Source organism: Cervus elaphus, chromosome 3 (genome assembly GCF_910594005.1).
Source record: "Cervus elaphus chromosome 3, mCerEla1.1, whole genome shotgun sequence".
NCBI classification, from domain to species: domain Eukaryota; kingdom Metazoa; phylum Chordata; class Mammalia; order Artiodactyla; family Cervidae; genus Cervus; species Cervus elaphus.
In genome coordinates this window covers 31873876-31891654 of record NC_057817.1, presented here as the reverse complement: position 1 = coordinate 31891654, position 17779 = coordinate 31873876, and the positions used below count along the sequence as shown (strand labels likewise).

General features: G+C 49.3%; 1 long non-coding RNA gene across 1 annotated transcript; it reads left to right on the top strand.

The window, feature by feature from the left end:
* Positions 1–10456: 10456 nt before the first annotated feature.
* LOC122682767 lies at positions 10457–16098 on the top strand. Its single transcript, XR_006337509.1, has 3 exons — positions 10457–10552; positions 11760–11954; positions 13778–16098. It is a non-coding gene; the product is annotated as an uncharacterized LOC122682767 (long non-coding RNA).
* The last annotated feature ends 1681 nt before the right edge of the window (positions 16099–17779 follow it).

Sequence of the window (17779 nt, the reverse complement as noted above, 5' to 3'; positions counted from 1 at the left end):
AAAGCATGAGTGCGCTAACCTGAGCGGGCATTAACCAAGCATTTTCCATAGGCCTAGTACACAGGCACACTGTGAGGAGTGCAAAAGAAGTATTTTATAGTCCCCACACCAAGAAAGCTTTGACCCACATTTCAAGAGATGGCTGCTCCAATACAGTTTCAAAGAGATGCTCTAGGACAGAACTGCCTAACAGGACTTTCTGAGATGATAGAAGCATTCTGTATCTGTGCTGTCCAATATGGTAGTCAGTAGCCACAGACTTTATTTTTTGGGGCTCCAAAATCACTGCAGATGGTGATTGCAGCCATGAAATTAAAAGACGCTTACTCCTTGAAAGGAAAGTTATGACCAACATAGATAGCATATTAAAAAGCAGAGACATTACATTGCCAACAAAGGTCCATCTAGTCAAGGCTATGGTTTTTCCAGTGGTCGTGTATGGATGTGAGAGTTGGACTGTGAAGAAAGCTGAGCACCGAAAAATTGATGCTTTTGAACTGTGGTGTTGGAGAAGACTCTTGAGAGTCCCTTGGACTGCAAGGAGATCCAACCAGTCCATCCCAAAGAAGATCAGTCCTGGGTGTTCATTGGAAGGACTGATGCTGAAGCTGAAACTCCAATACTTTGGCCTCCTGATGCAAAGAGTTGACTCATTGGAAAAGACCGTGATGCTGGGAGGGATTGGGGGCAGGAAGAGAAGGGGATGACAGAGGATGAGATGGCTGGATGGCATCACCGACTCAATGGACATGAGTTTGAGTAAACTCCGGGAGTTGGTAATGGACAGGGAGGCCTGGTGTGCTGTGATTCATGGGGTTGCAAAGAGTTGAACACGACTGAGCGGCTGAACTGAATTGAACTGAACTGAGCCACATGTGATGGGCTTCCCTGGTGGCTCTGCAATAAAGAATCCGCCTGCAGTATAGGAGACGCAGGAGACATGGGTTCGATCCCTGGGTCAGGAAGATCCCCTGGAGAAGGAAATGGCAACCCACTCCATTATTGTTGCCTGGGAAATCCCATGGACAGAGGAACCTGGCGGGCTCCACAGGATCATAAAGAGTCAGACTCGAGTGAAGCAACTGAGCATGCATGCAGTCACATGTGATGATTGAGCACTTAAAGTGGCTAATGTGGGACTTCTCTGGTGGTCCAGTGGCTGGGACTCCAAGCTCCCAATGCAAGGGGCCCGGGTATGATCCCTAGTCAGGGAACTAGATCCCACATGCCACAACAAGGAGTTCACCTGCCACAACTTAAGATCCTGTGTGCTGCAACTAAGATCTGGCTCAGCCCCAAATAAATAAATAAATAAATTTTAGATAAATAAAACATGACTAATGCAATTGAGAAACTGACTTTTTAAGTTTACTATTAAATTTAATTGGTTTTAATTTTAATCATAGCTATGTGGTTAGTAGCTACCATCTTGGACCACGTATGACATCCTTGTTACTCAAAGTATGGTCTGCAAATCAGCCGCATCACACCACCTGGGGACCTGTTAGAATGCAGGGTGTCAGGCTCCGCCCCAGACACAGTGAATCAGAATCTGTTTCTTAATGAGGTAATGTGTTTGCACATGAAGTCCGAGAAGCACTAGCTCAGGGCAGTGCTTCCCAAACTTGACTGTGTATTGGAATTCCTAATATGGGGATCTTTTAATAGTCTCAATGCTGTGCCTGCACCCCAGACAAATTAAGCCAAAATTTCAGGCACTGGTGCTTTTTAAGTCCCCTCCTCATGTGATTCCAATGTGCACCCAAGGCGAGAATGGCTTCTCCTGGGCCATGCGGCCAGCCTGGGTCCCACCCTGAAGGACGAGTCTGTGTGAGGGCTAGCGACTGACTTCTCAGCCTCTCAATTCACTTGTTGGGCCTGGCTGACTGGGAAGCCAAAGGGAGTTATTCATGCTCAGCAAGTGTAAGAACTGGCTGGGGCTGATGTTTGTTTCCAACGCCTAAGTGAGATGTTCGTTAGTTTTTGACAAAACACATCCAAATGCCACACCACCAGAAGGTACTGAACAGGCCTCTGACTGGAGGGCTGGGAAGGGCTGATTCACTTCCTCACTCATCGACCTGGATAACCCTGGCATCGTGGAGCAGCCCCATGAAGGGAGCTATTCTTCCCCTCCAGGGTGGAGGCAGCTGGTTTTTCCAATGCCACTGTCTTCAGTTGCCCTTCCCTGAAGCTCAGCAAGCGTCCGAGGGTCACTAGGGCCAAGTAGAAAAGGTGGGTTTTCCTGAAGAACCAGACTTTCTCATCCTGTTGATTCGAGCAGGACCTTAAAGGCCCCTGTCACTTTCTAGTGACGAGTGAGATTTTAGGAGATGACTCTTCCTCTCCTAGCTGGCAGGCTTCCCTGGTGGCTCAGACGGCAAAGAATCTGCCTACAATGTAGGAGATTCAAGTTGAGTCCCTGAGTCGGAAAGATTCCCTGGAGAAGGAAATGGCAACCCACTCCAGTATTCTCGCCTGGAGAATTCCATGGACAGAGGGATCTGGTGGGCTACAGAATGGGACACAACTGAGCGACTTTCACTCACTCACTCGCTCCTAGTTGGCAAAGGCTCAGGAAAAGTACATCTGAACTCAGGCTCTGAGCAAACTAGGTCCCCTGCACAGCATGGATATGCCAAGGGACGGAGCCACAGACCCTGTGTGGAGTGGCAGTTCCCAGAGCCTCACTGAGGAATACCATGCTTGACTAGGGTGATGTGGAAATGCAGGCTATTCACCATGGAAATGGGATCCACAACGCTATGATTATTAGCCCCTTTGTTGTGAAGTGTCCAGAGGATTTCTAAAGCTTTGTATCCATAACTTTCCTCCATGCCGACCTTAGAAGACTCTGTCAAGACAAAAGAGCCCTCAGGAATGAGAGAACAAGCCACGTGCTTTGCCCGTTTGGGGCCAGGGAGGAGGAGGACCAGCAGAGAGAGCGTCCTAGGACAGCCAGAGCAAGCGCCTCTTCTGTCCCCTCCATGTCCCCCTCCCCCTGGAGGTTAAAGGCATCCCACAGACATCCAGACAGACACCCAAGGAGGCTCTGTTAACCAACAAGCCACACCTGAATCTGACTGGGTGTGAACCCATTTCCAGGGGGAGGATCGGGAAAAGAGGCAGGGGGAAGGTTTTCTTCTCCGAGGCTGCAAAGGTTAGGTTGTGCCCAGTGGAAACAGAAAGCTAGCAAAATGTCATCTCCTGCAACAGTCTCGATGCTACTGCTGTCCCACTGTCTTGATGAAGACTCCCCGTCACCCACCCACACTGTTGTCTAGGCTACACCACTAGCACTTTGCTAAATGCTCCCTAGTTCTTCAATGACACTTCATTCCTGAGCCATGAATCATCAGGGCCCAGCAGGATCCCAGGAGGTCAAATGGTCCAACCCTGTTGATTTAAAGATGGAGCAGTGTGGCCTAGGGAACAGAGCTGTGAGCCCCAATGGAGCCTAAAGCTAAGAGAAACTAGCAATGCTCCTCTCATCTTCATTTGAAAGGTTGGCTTTCTGTTCATAATGAAATTTTTTGCATTGATTTTTATGTTTAAAATATTATCTTTAAATGCTGTTTATCTTGATTCCCAAGGCTTTTTTTTTTTTTTTACTAAGTGTTAGTCACTCAGTTGTGTCCGACTCTTTTCGACCCCATGGACTGTAGCCCACCAGGCTCCTCTGTCCATGGAATTCTCCAGGCAAGAATTCTCTGTCCATTGCCTTCTCCAAAGGATCTTCCGGACCCAGGGAATCAAACCTAGGTCTCCTTCATTGCAGGCAAGTTCTTTACTGTCTGAGCCTTGTGTTCCTAAAAATTTGCACCCAAAGCAAGTGCCTTGCTCCCCTCTCACCCTAGGCCTGGCTGGCCCTGATGGGAAGGGTAGGGACTTGGCCAAGGCAGCATTAGGTTTGACCAGAAGCAAAAAGAGAGCTCGAGTCTTCCAGCTACGTCTACCTCCTTCTTCTCTGTCGACTTCAAGCGCAAGATCCCATTTCTCCATAAAAGTGGAGCACTCCGGCTGGCAGGGAGCTGAACTGGTGGAGTAATACCACTGTTACTTGCTTATCACCCAGCCAAAGAAGTGATATTTGCAAATTCAAAAAACTGCAAAATTATTCCACAAATAAGTTACTATTGATGACAGTATCAAAAGGGTGATACTGCAGTGACATTAGAAGAGATACAGGAATGAACACAGGCTAAAATGTGGGCCAACTCCCTTGCCCAAACCTCTCTCACCTACACTACCTTGAAATCGAGAAAGCCCCTTCCATCCTTTCCAAATGCAGGCTGGTGGTATTTCAAAAGAGTTTGTTACTTTGATCAAGCTTCACCACACCTGTGGTCCTTCTGTTTGGCCTATGCTTATGGCATAGACCACAGCCTTAGGCACACGAGGGTGAACAATATACAACAACCTGGGCAGTGAGGAGCACCCTTCTTCCACTGTATGGCCACGAGACCCAGCGTTCCTCTGCATGGATGCGCTGTGGCATCCATACCAGTCAGTATACCGTCCAACACCAGTCACGAGTTGATGGACACTTGGTTGCTTCTTTTTGTTTTCTCTCTGCTTCCTCTCCCCTCCTCTCTCTCTTAATCTCTCTTTCTCTCTCCCCACCCACCTACCTTTTTGACTGGGGGTAAGCCACAGTTTTGTTTCTCCAGGGTTCTCCATTGCACAGCCATGCAGAGCATACAGTTTTCTCAGAGTGAGTATGTGGTCTGTGCCCAGAATCAGTGCTGCTTAGGATTCACATTCTCTAGCTGAAGGATCAACTGTCCCCCACTCAGAGGGAATTGTTGTTCGTTGTGGGCTTTTACAACTGTTCCCTAAAACTCTCTGTGAGCACTGCTGCTGAGAGAGCCCATGAGAAAGGAGAGAGGAATGCAGTGAGGTGCCACCAGCACCCGGCTGCATCAGCTTTGCATGCTACTGGGTTTTCCTCTTCTTCCTCTGTCGTACCATTTCCTCCCTTCTTTTCTCTCCCTTTTTTTTTTTTAAAGAAAAAAATCATAGCATTAATATTATTTGTAATAGGTAATTCATTCACATGATTCAAAATTTCAACGGTACAAAAAGTGAAGTCTCCCTCCCAGCCACCTATGACCCCTCCCAGAAGGAACCAACGTGACTGGTTTTCAGGTGTCCTTACTGAGGAATTCCAAGCGTAGCTAAGCAACTGTGCTCCTCTCCTCACATTATAAATGATAAATACCATCCCTCCTCTCTCAGCACAAATGGTAACATACTCCAGGCCCCGGTCTGCATGAGTCTTTTTTGGTGTGTCTTAAAGATGATTTCATATCAACACAATAAAAATCACCTGACTATTTTAATGATTGCTTAGTATTTCATTGTGAAATGTGAAATTTCATTGTGTGGATATACCATCAATTATTTAACCATTCCTTGTTTGGTGGACATTTGAACCATTTCTAGTCTCTTGCTGAAATAATGCTGCAATAATAGTTGTTAATGTTTTCTCATGGTTTGATATGTCATCTTTGAGTTTGCCTATGGTGATATTTTTGGTTTTGCCATGAAAATTTTTTTTTTTGCTTTTCATGGTCAAATTGATCATTATTTTATTTTTATTTCTGGCTTAATTCATAGGTTTAAATTTTTTCTCATTGTTTCTTTCAGTTTTTTTTTTTTTTAGATGTAGTTTTAATTTTTACACGTAGGGCCTTCCCTGGTGGTCCAGTGACTGAGACTCCACGCTCCGAATGCACAGGGCCTGGGTTCAATCCCTGGTCAGGGAACTAGATCCCATATGCAGCAACTAAGACCTGGTGCAGCCAAATAAATAAATTAAATAAGTAAATATTTTTAAAACTCCTTAAATTTTTTTTTAACATTTAAACTTTTGATCCACATGCAATCTATTTCATTTTAAATGTATAAGGTGTAAATCTTACTTAAATTTTTTTTCCCTAAGTGTGTACTCAGTTGTTCCAGAACACTTATTGAGAAATCTGTCTTTCCTCACAGGTCGAAACGCCATCTTTACTATGTTGTCTCTTCAAAGCCTGTTTGTGCCTGTCTCTGTGCCGCCCCTGCTGCCCACCGGCTCACGTCCCCAGCCACCAGGCTCTTGTCTTTTCCTTAGGTGCCACCTGGACTTGACTCGGGTCTCTGGGTTTGCAGACACTAGTGTGGGATGGGGTCAGGATTGGGGAACAGCAAAAAGGCTGGATGTGAAGGTCAGAAAGCTTGTAAGATCTTTCCAAGGAGTCCCACATAAACAATGGCCTTACTCCCATACCTCCTCTCAAAAGAAAATCAGAAAGAGAACAAAGCTCATTTCCTCATTAAAAAATCTGGCAATTTGTCCAGCCCAGAGGGAAGCCCTTCTCCCCTGTGCACTCAGCGGAGGATCCTCTCTCTCCAAGTGTCTTCCCTTCCAGTTTCAGCAGCCTGGGAAGGACTTTGATCACCTCTTTGCTTCCCCCATAAGCTCCCTACACCCCAAGCCTAGCTCTTGAAGGTGGAGTGTGAACTGAGCTGGTCCTTATCTTAGAGACATTACAAGAGATCCTAAACAAACACATTAACAGCCACTAAGAGACCTAACTAATGCCGGCCAATAAACAACCCCCCAGAAGAGATTATGCAGAGGAGGTTCTTCCTCCTCTCAGGCTGAGTTCTTGCTCCCTCAGCCCACTGGGCTCCTTGTCATGTCTCCTCCCACCCCCGCCACTAGACTGAAAGGACCAGAAGGGCAGCTGCTCTGCCCTGCCTTCTTTTGCCTTCCCCTACAATCACCCAGCATGGTCCTCTACACTTAAAAAATAGCCAGTGCAAACAAAACAAGGAAGTTCATCTTAGAAGGAACAGCTGTGAGTTCCAAGAAACCAAAAGGAAAGGTTCCTTTTGTCTCCAAGTCAGAGATTATCCTGTATAACAGAGGTTTTCAATTTCAGGTCTTTAGATGCACTTCAGACATTCCCTGAGCCCCTGCCATGATTGGCAAACTACATAGGCCTGGGTTTCCCTGGTGGCTCAGTGGTAAAGAATCCGTCTGTAATGCAGGAGATGCAGGTTCTATCCCTGGATCAGGAAGATCCCCTGAAGCAGGGCAGGACAACCCACTCCAGTATTCTTGCCTGGAAAATCACACGGACAGAGGAGCCAGGCAGGCTACAATCCACGGTGTCCCAAAGAGTTGGACACGGCTGAAGCTACTGAGCACACACGCATGCACATACATAGGCCTGGGGTGAGGGGAGGGTTCTTGGTGTTCTTCAGTGTCCAATACTTAAAAAAAAGTCTAAATGTCTATGGATAAGATGATGTCGGGGATTTACAGGTGGCGCTAGTAGTAAAGAATTCACCTGCCAATGCATAAGATGCAAGAGACATGGATTCAATCCCTGGGTTGGAAAGATCCCCTGGAGAAGGAAATGGCAACCCACTCCAGTATTCTTGCCTGGAAAATCCTACGTGGACAGAGGAGACTTGTGGGCTACAGTCCATAGGGTCTTGAAGACCAGGACACAACTGAGTGACCGACACTCCTCCAAGCTGATGTTGGGAATTTGCTTCAAAACATTCCAGTTGGAAGGAATAGAGTGGGTGGAGTAGGTGTAGCGATTGATGAAACAAGATCGGCTGTGAGTAGATCATTGTTGGTGCTCTTGATGGGTGCTTGGGAGTTTATTGTATTATCTCTCTCATGAAATGAATGGAGGAAGGGAGAGATGGAAGGAGGGACGGAGGGAAGGAAATCCTTGCTACAGACCACAATGAAATAACCAGACAGCCCACAGTGGGCAGCTACAGTCTCACAGCTCTAGCTTTAAAGGAGCCTCTGCCCAGTGGTCTCCCTGATTAGTGTTTGGAAGCCTGGAAATATCTGTGGGTGCAGAAGCATGTCCCCTTCACTCTCACCCCCACCCTCTAATCTCAGCATCACCCAGAGGAAAGGACCAGAGTCCCTGAGGCCATCTTGATCCATCTGCATCCTCTCTGCTAAGCCTCCAACACCCCAGCACAGTCTTCGTGGGGACCAGGGAGCTGGTCCTCCAAGGCCCTTGGCTCTCTAGCTCCACCCCAAGCAGATGGAGCCCTAGTTGCCCAAGCAAGCTTGTGCAGAAGGGGGCTCTGCTTGCTCCGTTTGGATGTGCTTGGAGTAGAAAATTCACAAATTCCAAGGTCTGCTCCCAAAGCAAACCTCCTCGGCCCAGGTGCTACACCCCTCATCCCTCCGATGAGCTATGTGGGGCCGCCAAGCGGGAGGCTTTGAAAACCAGCTTGTGTCTGGGTTGTGAAAGCACCAATGTTTGCTATGTTTGCCCAGCAAAAAGGGAGCATATTTTCTCCCTTCCAAATGCAAGCTCAAAAGATGCTCCACAGATTTTTCTTCAGACTTTCCACAGGAAACATAAATAAGGAAGAAAAATGACTTTAGGTGCTGAGACCTGAAGTGGAATTTCAACCCTGAGGAGCTACTTGTAACAAGCACTCTCTGTCCTTCAGGGAAGTCGCTGTCTAGAGCCTGGTCCATGATTCTCCTCTCTGAGCAGCCCTCACGGACCAGGCGAAGGGAGGAACTGGGCCGGTTCTCAGGCCTGATTCCCAGCCAGGGTTGCACCCCCTTGCAGTAGATGGCCAGTGCCTGGGCTCGTTACTTGCTGAGATTCCTTAGCTAAAGTTATATCTTTCCAGCCTTGCTCTTCCTTGATTGTGTTAGAGTAGAATAAATGTGGGTGCTCCAACCCTGGAGGCCCACTGCCCTTTAAGCCAAACATTGATCAGAGTGTGAAGCATCCCCTGGACCCTGAGGCCCCCTTTTCCTGATCTCTATCTTGGAGGGAGAAGGACTGCTCTGGTCCATGTTCTCCACCCTGAGGAAGGCTACAGTCTGCAAACACAGACTGAGGGAGGCCATAAGGCAGCGTTTGAGTGCACACATATATGCATCAGTCGATCCACGGTTTTGAATAACCCAAATTGACTTTTTTCTGCACAGAGGATCAGAGTACCTTCTATTCATGGGTTATTACTATCAGCTAACTGCTTCCTCACTGGGGGTTTTGAAAATTATATATCTACAGATCAAATGGGCCCTACAAGAGCTCCAGACCCTAGAAATGCAGGATTGAAGTCAGTTTGGCTAGTTTTTGTGGACTGACTGATTCATTAGGAGCTGTGCTGTTAAGGTTTTACCAGGGCTGCAAATGGAGTGCTTCAAGGCTGCCATTTCTGCCTCCTGACACCCGAGAACATTTCTTCTCGAGATGTTTTCCTCTCCTATAACATTCTGTCTTTAGAATGGGTAGGATAGGTCTCTCCTTGTTAGGATAGACCCAACAAGGCCATTGAGCATCTATAATTTTTTAAAAATGATTATCAATTCATATACAGCAACTAAACAAAGCACGGGACACCTTTGGAAGATTCTTGTAAGAAGTTCATGCTTCCAACTAGAACTTGGTTGTCTTTGATGTACCAAATTCAGAGAAAGACCTCAGAAACCATTTCCTTTCAGGCTGCAGTTTATCTGTTTATTTGAAGCCAAAGCTAATAATCCAAGTGGCTTTCAATGACTAAGAAGGTTTCTCAGCACTAGATTAGTCAGTCCCGTCAGAGAAAAGTCAGCTGCCTTATGGACTGGCCTGCTATATTCATGAGTGGTACCAGTTCTGACATCCAGGCAGTGGGGGAGCGTGCAAGTATTTCCCTGGCAATGTCTGAGAGGAGAGGCACTAGCTGAGTCTAACTCTGAAAGGAGAAGAGAGGAGGAAAGGGCAAGCAGTGTGCTGATACGAGCAAGAAAGAGTAAGATAGAGAAGTTGTCAGGTGGCTCAGAGCATGGGCTTGGGGGTCATTCAGATCTGGACCCAAAGGGCTAGCCAGGCTCTGCCATTTAGCAGCTCGGCCACCTGACGAGTTCACGCGTTTCCTGACATGTTAAAGTGGCACAGTTGTAGCACCGGCCTTATAAAGTAATTATGAGGGTTAAAAAAGACAATATGTAGACTTCAACGGGAGCTGCTAGGCTCAGACAGCCTTCAGCATATGGAAGCTGTCCTAATTATGACAAAAAAGAACAAGAGGACAAGTCGAGGTTGGGGACAGGACACCATGGGACACGCACGAGACACCAGCCCCTCACCCAGTCCCGTCTCCAGGCTCCCGGGACGACGCAGGTCCCAGTCCAGACAGATGGCTCAGATGTTTATTACGAAATCATCCATAAAAGTTGTTGGAAGCTTCACACTTGCAGCATGGTCTCTGCACGCTGCCTAGCTGCCACGGCTCTCACAAGGCCTCATTCACTTCCCTGGGGCAGCTCCCTCCCCTGCCCTCAGCCTCTCAGTCTCACAGCCCCCAGCACCCCCTCCCTGCCCAGCCTGGTTTACAGAGCCCCACCCCCCACCCCAGGCCTGGCCTCCTCCCCTCCCTTGGCTCTGAGAGATTTCTGACTTGCTTTTTCCAAACGCGAAATCTTTGAATGAGGTCACTCCAAGTGGGGGAGCAACAGGAGGGTCACCAATATTTCCTAAGTGCAGAGCTCCCTGGGGTGATTTTAGGTGGAACACAGGTAAATATTTTTGGTTTTATACTTATATATTTTGGTAATGTATTTATTTTGATGTGCATTGGAGGAAAAGGTAGAATATCAGTGCTATGATATAAAGCTTTCAGTTCATGTAAACTTGAGTAAAGCAACAGAGAATGAGAGAGTTGACTTAAGGAAACAATTACATCAATAGGAGTCTAGGTGGTTGGGAAGGGAGTCTGGGGGAGAATGGATACATGTGTACGTACCGCCCACCCTTCAGGTGCACCAGGTGTGGTCCACCTGAAGCTATCACAACATTGTTAATTGGCTATACTCCAATATAAAATACAAAGTTAGAAAAAAAATAGTAGTCCTCAGATCTGGCAAATCCACCTGAGAACACAGCAAACTTAATCTCGACCCTCCCCTAAAGCTTCCTAAACATGGGGGTTTGATGAACAAGGTTTTGGTCTAAACAGGAGGGTGCTACCCTGGGCTGGGCAGAGAGGGGCTGCCCTGTGTCCAAACAGCTCCAGTGACAGGATACTTGGAAACGTCCCGGATAGTGGTTCTGTCTGGCCCCTGTGGTCTGACCTGCTACCCTCATCACATCTCAGACTGCTCAGAAGCCCTCTGTAAGTCCCCATTGCCTTCAGGATGGAGGCCAACTCCTCAGCCTGGCACTCAAGGCCCTGCTTAATCCATCTTTCCAGTCTCTGCCCCAGGCCCAGTGTACTCACTGCCCAGACATCTGGTCTCCTTCCTTTGGTCTCTCTGCTCATACTGCTTGACTTAGGTGAACTGCCCACCCACCTCCAACCTGTCCTGCTCCTTCACCCTCCTCCCAGGCCCCCAAACCACCTCCTCCCTGGGGAAGGACAGCTAGCGCAGCATAGCGCTCATGAGTTCCAATCCTGGCACTACTGCTTACCAGCTGTGTGTCCTTGAATCAGTTACTCACCCTCTCTGTTACCCAGTTGTCTCATCTGTAATGAGTGGGTAATGACAGCAACATTTGCTCCCTCCCAGGTTTGTCGGGGAGCTGAGTGAGATGCTCCTGGCTAAGAACCAGGTACACAGTGAGAGCAAGTAAACTATGGCAGCTGCACCTTCCTTGAACCTGAGTTTAGTTCTTGCCAAGAGCAGCCTTTTGGCACTGGTTTTCCAGGGAGTAGGTGCTTGATAGATCAATCTGTTGATTGATCATGACTGTCCTGTGATGTGTTTTCATACTTTCTCTTGATAGTAGGCTCCACGGAGTCTGAAACCCTTTCCTGGCACTAAGGACACTTTGGAGCCTTGAAGAACATCTATTCCTGGGCCATCTTGTAGCTGACTCTTCTCTGGACCAAGTTCTCTTTAGCCTCCAGGGCTCTTTGTGAAACTACCTTCCTCTTATCCTTCAAATTTGGTGGGACAGCTGGAGTCTTCCCAGGAGCAGGTGAGGCCAGTGGAGATGACACAGGAAGGGTCCCCAGAGCAGATGGGTGGAGATAGGACATTGCCTGGAAACATGCAAGGCCATCTGCATCCACCCAAGGGCTCCTTCTCCCAGGCCCTGTGCTGGGTATACCCACCAGCTCCAGGCCCTGCTCCCTGGTCTGGCCCCTCAACCCTTGCTCAGGTTGGCTCCAGAAGCAGTTCCAGAGCCTGAGGCTTAGGAAGAATTCTCCAGCAACTGGCCCGGCCCATGGCCACCCTGGAGCCGGCCTGGAGGTAGCAGCGTGCCTTCCTTCCCCCGCCCAGCCCTCAGCCTTTTCTGAAAGAAGTGCTGTGTTCCCTCGGCCCTCCCCCCGCCCCCCACATCCCCTTCCTCCCACAGAGCCCGGGTCCCCAGGCGGCGGTCCAGCGGTCCCTCTGTGAGCAGACTCCAGTGACGCAGGGCTTTGTTAGAAAACCTCATTAGCAGAGACAGAAAGGCGCGAGCAGCTCAGAGCGGCATTCCAGGTGTCAGATGAGAGTGGCCGCGGGAGGAAAAGGCCATTAAACCATACTGAGGTCAGCCCCAGTCGAATGAAAATAATCAACTGCGACCCGGGAGAGGGGGTGGGACGAGAACTGGGGGGTTCAAAGGGGATGCCTTGGGCTCAGGCCGGAAACGGAAGGCCCAGGGTCCTGGAAAGGCCGCCAGCTCTCTTGCCTGATCCTGAGGGTACCAGAGGCGAGGTCCAAACAAACTCCATTATGTGAACATCTGGAGATGGAGGTGGGGCCTCAGGGGACCCCGAACCTCCATTGCCAGCACCAGCTTGTAATCGGGAGCAGCGCTGGCAGCAGCTCTGACCTGTGTGCGTGCATGCAAAGTCCCGCCTGTCTAGATACTCTTAGTAACCCCACCACCTAAGTGTCATTAGTTCCATTTTAAAGATAAGGGAGTCGAGATACCAGAATGAGTTGCTGGGGGCTCCTTCGGCTCTTCAGGAACTCGCTAGAACTCGACCTCCTGACACTTGAAACTTTTGAACCGAGGACACATTCCTTCACTCCACAATCAGCCACAGAAAGGCGGAATGAGCGCTGGGGCTGAGGGAGCACTGATGCTCAGAGTTAGTGTGAATGCCGGGCTCTGCAATTCCACGTTCTGGGCGGGAGCGGGGGTGTGGCGCCCCCTGGTCAGGGACGGGCTGTGCTGAGGCAGGGAGGACAGCGCTGGCCTCGGGGGACTCCTGGCCGCAGCCCTGAGCTGTTTGCCTTTGCTGGGAAGGGATGCTCAGGGGCTGTATATTTCTGCCCTGCCCAACGGGGAATGTGTGTGATTTATGAAGCCTTTTAACCTGAGCCGTCCTCATAAAGGAGCTTTGAGGAGACTGCAGGGCACCTAGTTATGAAAGGCCCTCCTTTCTGGGGATCTGGGAGACGAGGCAGTGCTGCCTGCCTGCCTGCCCTCCAGGTTTGGGAACCCTGTGTGCCCCACCTTAGGTCTGGAAAGCTGGGGACCAGGGACCCTGGGAAAGCTGGAGGCAGGCTCGTGCCTGTCCTTCAGCCCTGCTCAGGCTTCTTGCCTTCCTCATCCTCTTCGCAGAAGCGCACCCCCAGACATCCCTGATGCCCTGATTTTCAAGGCCCACGTTCCCTTGGACAGTACTCCAAGGGAAGGTCACTTCACCTCATTTGAGCCTCAGTTTTCTCATCTGCAAGATGAGCATGATGGCAACCACCTCAGATTCTTGGGGTCCTGTTGTCTCGCCCCTACCCCCTACCCACCCCCCAATCCAGAAAGTGCCCTGAGGACACACCTCTCTGTTGTGTATTCTTGTCTCTCAGGCATCTGAAACGGCACATAGCAGTGGATGCAAAACGGCAGTTTGCTGAACTGAATTCTATGGGTTATGATGATGATGAAGAAATGAAATGTGCATGAAAGCTCCAAGCACAGTGCCTGGCTTTTGGGAGGCATTTAGCAAATGGGAGTCAAAGCTGAATTTGAATGACTCTCCCCTGTGGAAGCAGAACTGGAGCCCCTGGCCCAGATTGTGAGATGGAGCCCCAGGGTTTCAACCCTCTTCTCCGGGACCCCCGTCGGACCAGCCGCAGAGGACCTTTGTCTGTCCCCCTCACAGGGGCCCCTCCCCTAGCGCGGACCTCCCGGCCTCTCTCCACACGGGCAGCAGCTTCTGCGGCCCCTCTGGGGCGGTGGGCGTCCGTGTGTCGGCACAGCCCGGCTGGGCCCCTCTCCAGGGAAGGGGCTGCAGGGTGTGAAGGACTGGTGTGTGTGACTTTGTTTATTTTCTCTAAAGGATCCTGCCTGAGCCCTGCTATAAAAATAACCTGCCTGGAAACCTCATCTCCGAGGGGGAGAAAGAAGCTTTTGTATCCAAAGAAGTGGCTCTAAGGGCCTCCCTGTACCTTCGTCCCAGCCCCACGCATCAGGGAGGAGCTGGCTGAGGCAATGGGGGGCCAGGGCCCACGTGAGAGGGGCGGGGGGGAGGGCTGCCAGTGGAGGGCATGGAGGAGGGGGCGAGGGAGGAAAGGAAGGGGCAGGGGGAGGAGAATGCGGAGGGGAGGCTCTCAGCAGCCTCTCTGCTAGCAGGCTGAAGCATCTCCATGCCTGCTTAACCCAGGAAGTTCTAAAGAAGGACAGAGGACCAGAGGGGAGAAAGAAGAAATCAACAAGAGATACTCTGGATACCAAGAGAGGAACAAAGAGGAAAATCAAGTTCAATAGAGAGGAGAGACACAGAGAGGAGACCAAAGTTAAAGCAGAAAGAAAACAGTGAGAAATGTTATGAGAAACAGACCTGGAGCTCGAGGGATCAGGCCGGGGCCATGTTTTCAGATGAAGCTTAGGATCTGGTCCAATTCCTGGGATCCATACTGTGTGTGCAGCCCCCCACCCCCCCACCCCCCCCAACAAGGGGGAAGGCCAGGCCGGGGTAGACCTGGGCTCCGTTGGCCCATTTATGCTCAGCTGCTCTGGCTCATACTGGGCAAGGCATGAAGACGAGACTGACTCGGGTTTCTCAGGATATTCCTTCCCCAGAGCCAGGTCCAAAGGCAAGAAACGAATCCTATGGGAGTAAAGGGAACAGGCCTTGGATTCAGGAGGCCTAGGTTTAAGTCACAGCTCTCCCACTTTTGAGCTGGGTGGTCTTGTACAAACCATTTAAAGTCTTATCTGTAAAGTCGAAAAATAACAAGTCCCCCCGCCCCAAACTCCCAGGGCCATGGGGCAGATCCACTGAAGGGTATCCAATGGACTAAGCTGTACCGTGCCAGCAAGACCACAAGAGGGGATGGCCCAACTGGACACATTTCTCCAGGCACTGGCAATGGGTGGATGTTGACCTAGAAATCATCAGTCTTAGTAACCAGACCACTCACGCCACCTGAAAGCTGCAGGAGAGGCTCTCCCTGATGCAGAAAGGTCAAAGAGGAGCCTCCAGCATCAGTCATTTGGAAAAGAATAGGTTCTAATACTAACCATGTAAGTGAAGTCCCTTGCTGTAAGAAATCACCCATAGTTCTTCATCACCAAAACTTGGGATGGAGCCACTTAGAATCAGAGTTTGGTAGGACATGTGCCATCCAAGACACCCTTGAAACTTCTGTTTAGGAGGGAAGTTTATGGGGCCACCCTAGGGGGACATACAATCTCCCTGGGACTTGGAGCTGGTGTTCTTTGAGTGACACGGGTCAGAGAGGAGAGGGGAGTCTAGGATACCTTACAGCAACTTCTGGAGGGAGAAATGAGAATGTGGAAAGTCTATAGAGGAAGCTCTACTTTGGGAACAAAGAGCCAGGCAGCACAGCTGTCCAGCAAAGATAGGGGAGTGCTCGGCCACGACCACAGGCAGGCTGTTGGCACTGCAGGGCCTAAAGTGGTCCCTGTGGCCTGAGGCTGAACAGAGTCCTAAGGAGGAAGGAAGCAGGGAGTGGGGCTGCCGCAACAGAGCTGCTCTGAAATAGAATGGAGAAGGCTTGGTGATGCTTCTGGGGCTGTACCCCAAACTGATCATTAGCAATGCATCTGAAAACTAATTCACGGCATGTACTCAGGATGCTAATAACAATGATCATTCCAAAAAAAAAATGGTTAGCACTCCTATCTGCAGGGCAGGACTAGAGACTCAGGCAAAGAGAACAGACTTAGGGACACAGGGTGGGAAGGAGAGGGTGGGATGAATCGAGAGAGCAGCGTTGAAATATGTATATTACCATGTGTAAATTAGATAGCCAATGAAAGAAAGTGAAAGTCTTAGTCACTCAGTCTTGTCTGACTCTTTGTGACCCCATGGACTGTAGTCTCCTCTGTCCATGGAGTTCTCGAGGCAAGAATACTGGAATGGGTTGCCATTTCTTTCTTCAGGGGCTCTTCCCAGCCCAGGGATTGAACCCGGGTCTCCTTTGCGGCTCAGCTGGTAAAGAATCCGCCCTCAATGTGGGGATTGAATCCTCCACTATACAGTCCATGGAGTCACAAAGAGTCAAACACAAATGAGTGAGATTCGCTTTCACTGCTTTTTGGTAGGCGAATTCTTTACTGTCTGAGCCACCCAGGGAAGCCTCAGATAGCTAGCTAATGGGAAGTTACTATATAGTGCAGGGAACTCAGTCTGGTGCCCTGTGACAACCTGGAGGGGTGGGATGGGATGGGAGGCGGGTGTGAGTTTCAAGAGGGAGAGGACATGTGTATACCTATGATTGATTCATGCTGATGCATGGCAGAATCCAACACAACATTGTAAAGCAATTATCCTCCAACCAAAAATAAATAAATAAATGAAGTGGTTAGCACTTACTTCGAGTCAGGTGTTGTTCTGAACACTGCATGTCTTATCCAACCCTGACAGATGTCCTCTGCCGAGGACTCCCCCAGCATCCATCACACCCCACCCCCACTGTGGAGCAGACTTGCAGTCTGGTAGGGTTGATGTCAGGCCCAGTTTCAAGGGTAGGACCTGATATATCTGAGCCAGTCAGGGTAATCTTATCACTCATGCCTGAGAAACTCCTTCAGGATGATCCAAATGAAGCATAGGGAGAAGATTCAATGATGAAGAAAGAAAAGACCACTCTTCTCTTTCATTTTTATGTTAGACTGTGATGCAGGTGTGTGGGCCCGAAACTGCTGGTGGCCATAGTACAGTTATCATAGGTGAGGTCGAATCAACATATCAGCAAAGCCAAGCCAAGCCAGGAGAATAAGAGAACAAGCTGAAGCCCTGATCAGACTACTCCTGAAACCCTCATGACCTTAGAATTATCTGTTATATGAATTAATGAAGTCCATTGTTACTTTAGATGGTTGAGTTGGATTTTTAAAATTTATTTATTTATTTATTTATTTTGTAACTTGCAAGTATCCAGACTGATGCAGAATATGAGGCCCAGGGAAGTTAGCAACTTGTTCCAAGTCAAGTATGATACAAAAGTGATGAAGCTGGGATTTAAATGGCAGCTGTGAATCCAGGGGATTCCCAGGTGGTGCTAGTGCTAAAGAACATGCCTGCCAATGCAGGAGTCTTAACAGACGCTGGTTCAATCCATGGGTCGGGAAGATCCCCTGGAGGAGGGCATGGCAACACACTCCAGTGTTCTTTCCTGGAGAATCCTGTGGACAGAGGAGCCTGGTGGGCTTATAGTCCATGGGGTGGCAAAGAGTCAGACACAACTGAAGTGACTTAGCATGCAGGCACAGACACTCGCAATGTGAATCCAGAGCTTAGGGTCTTCCAACAGCATCAGCAAAACTGTACTGGTTGTCTTCTGATGCTACACCAGCTCTGTACTTAGTCACTGTTCATGTAATCTCATTGCATCTTCACG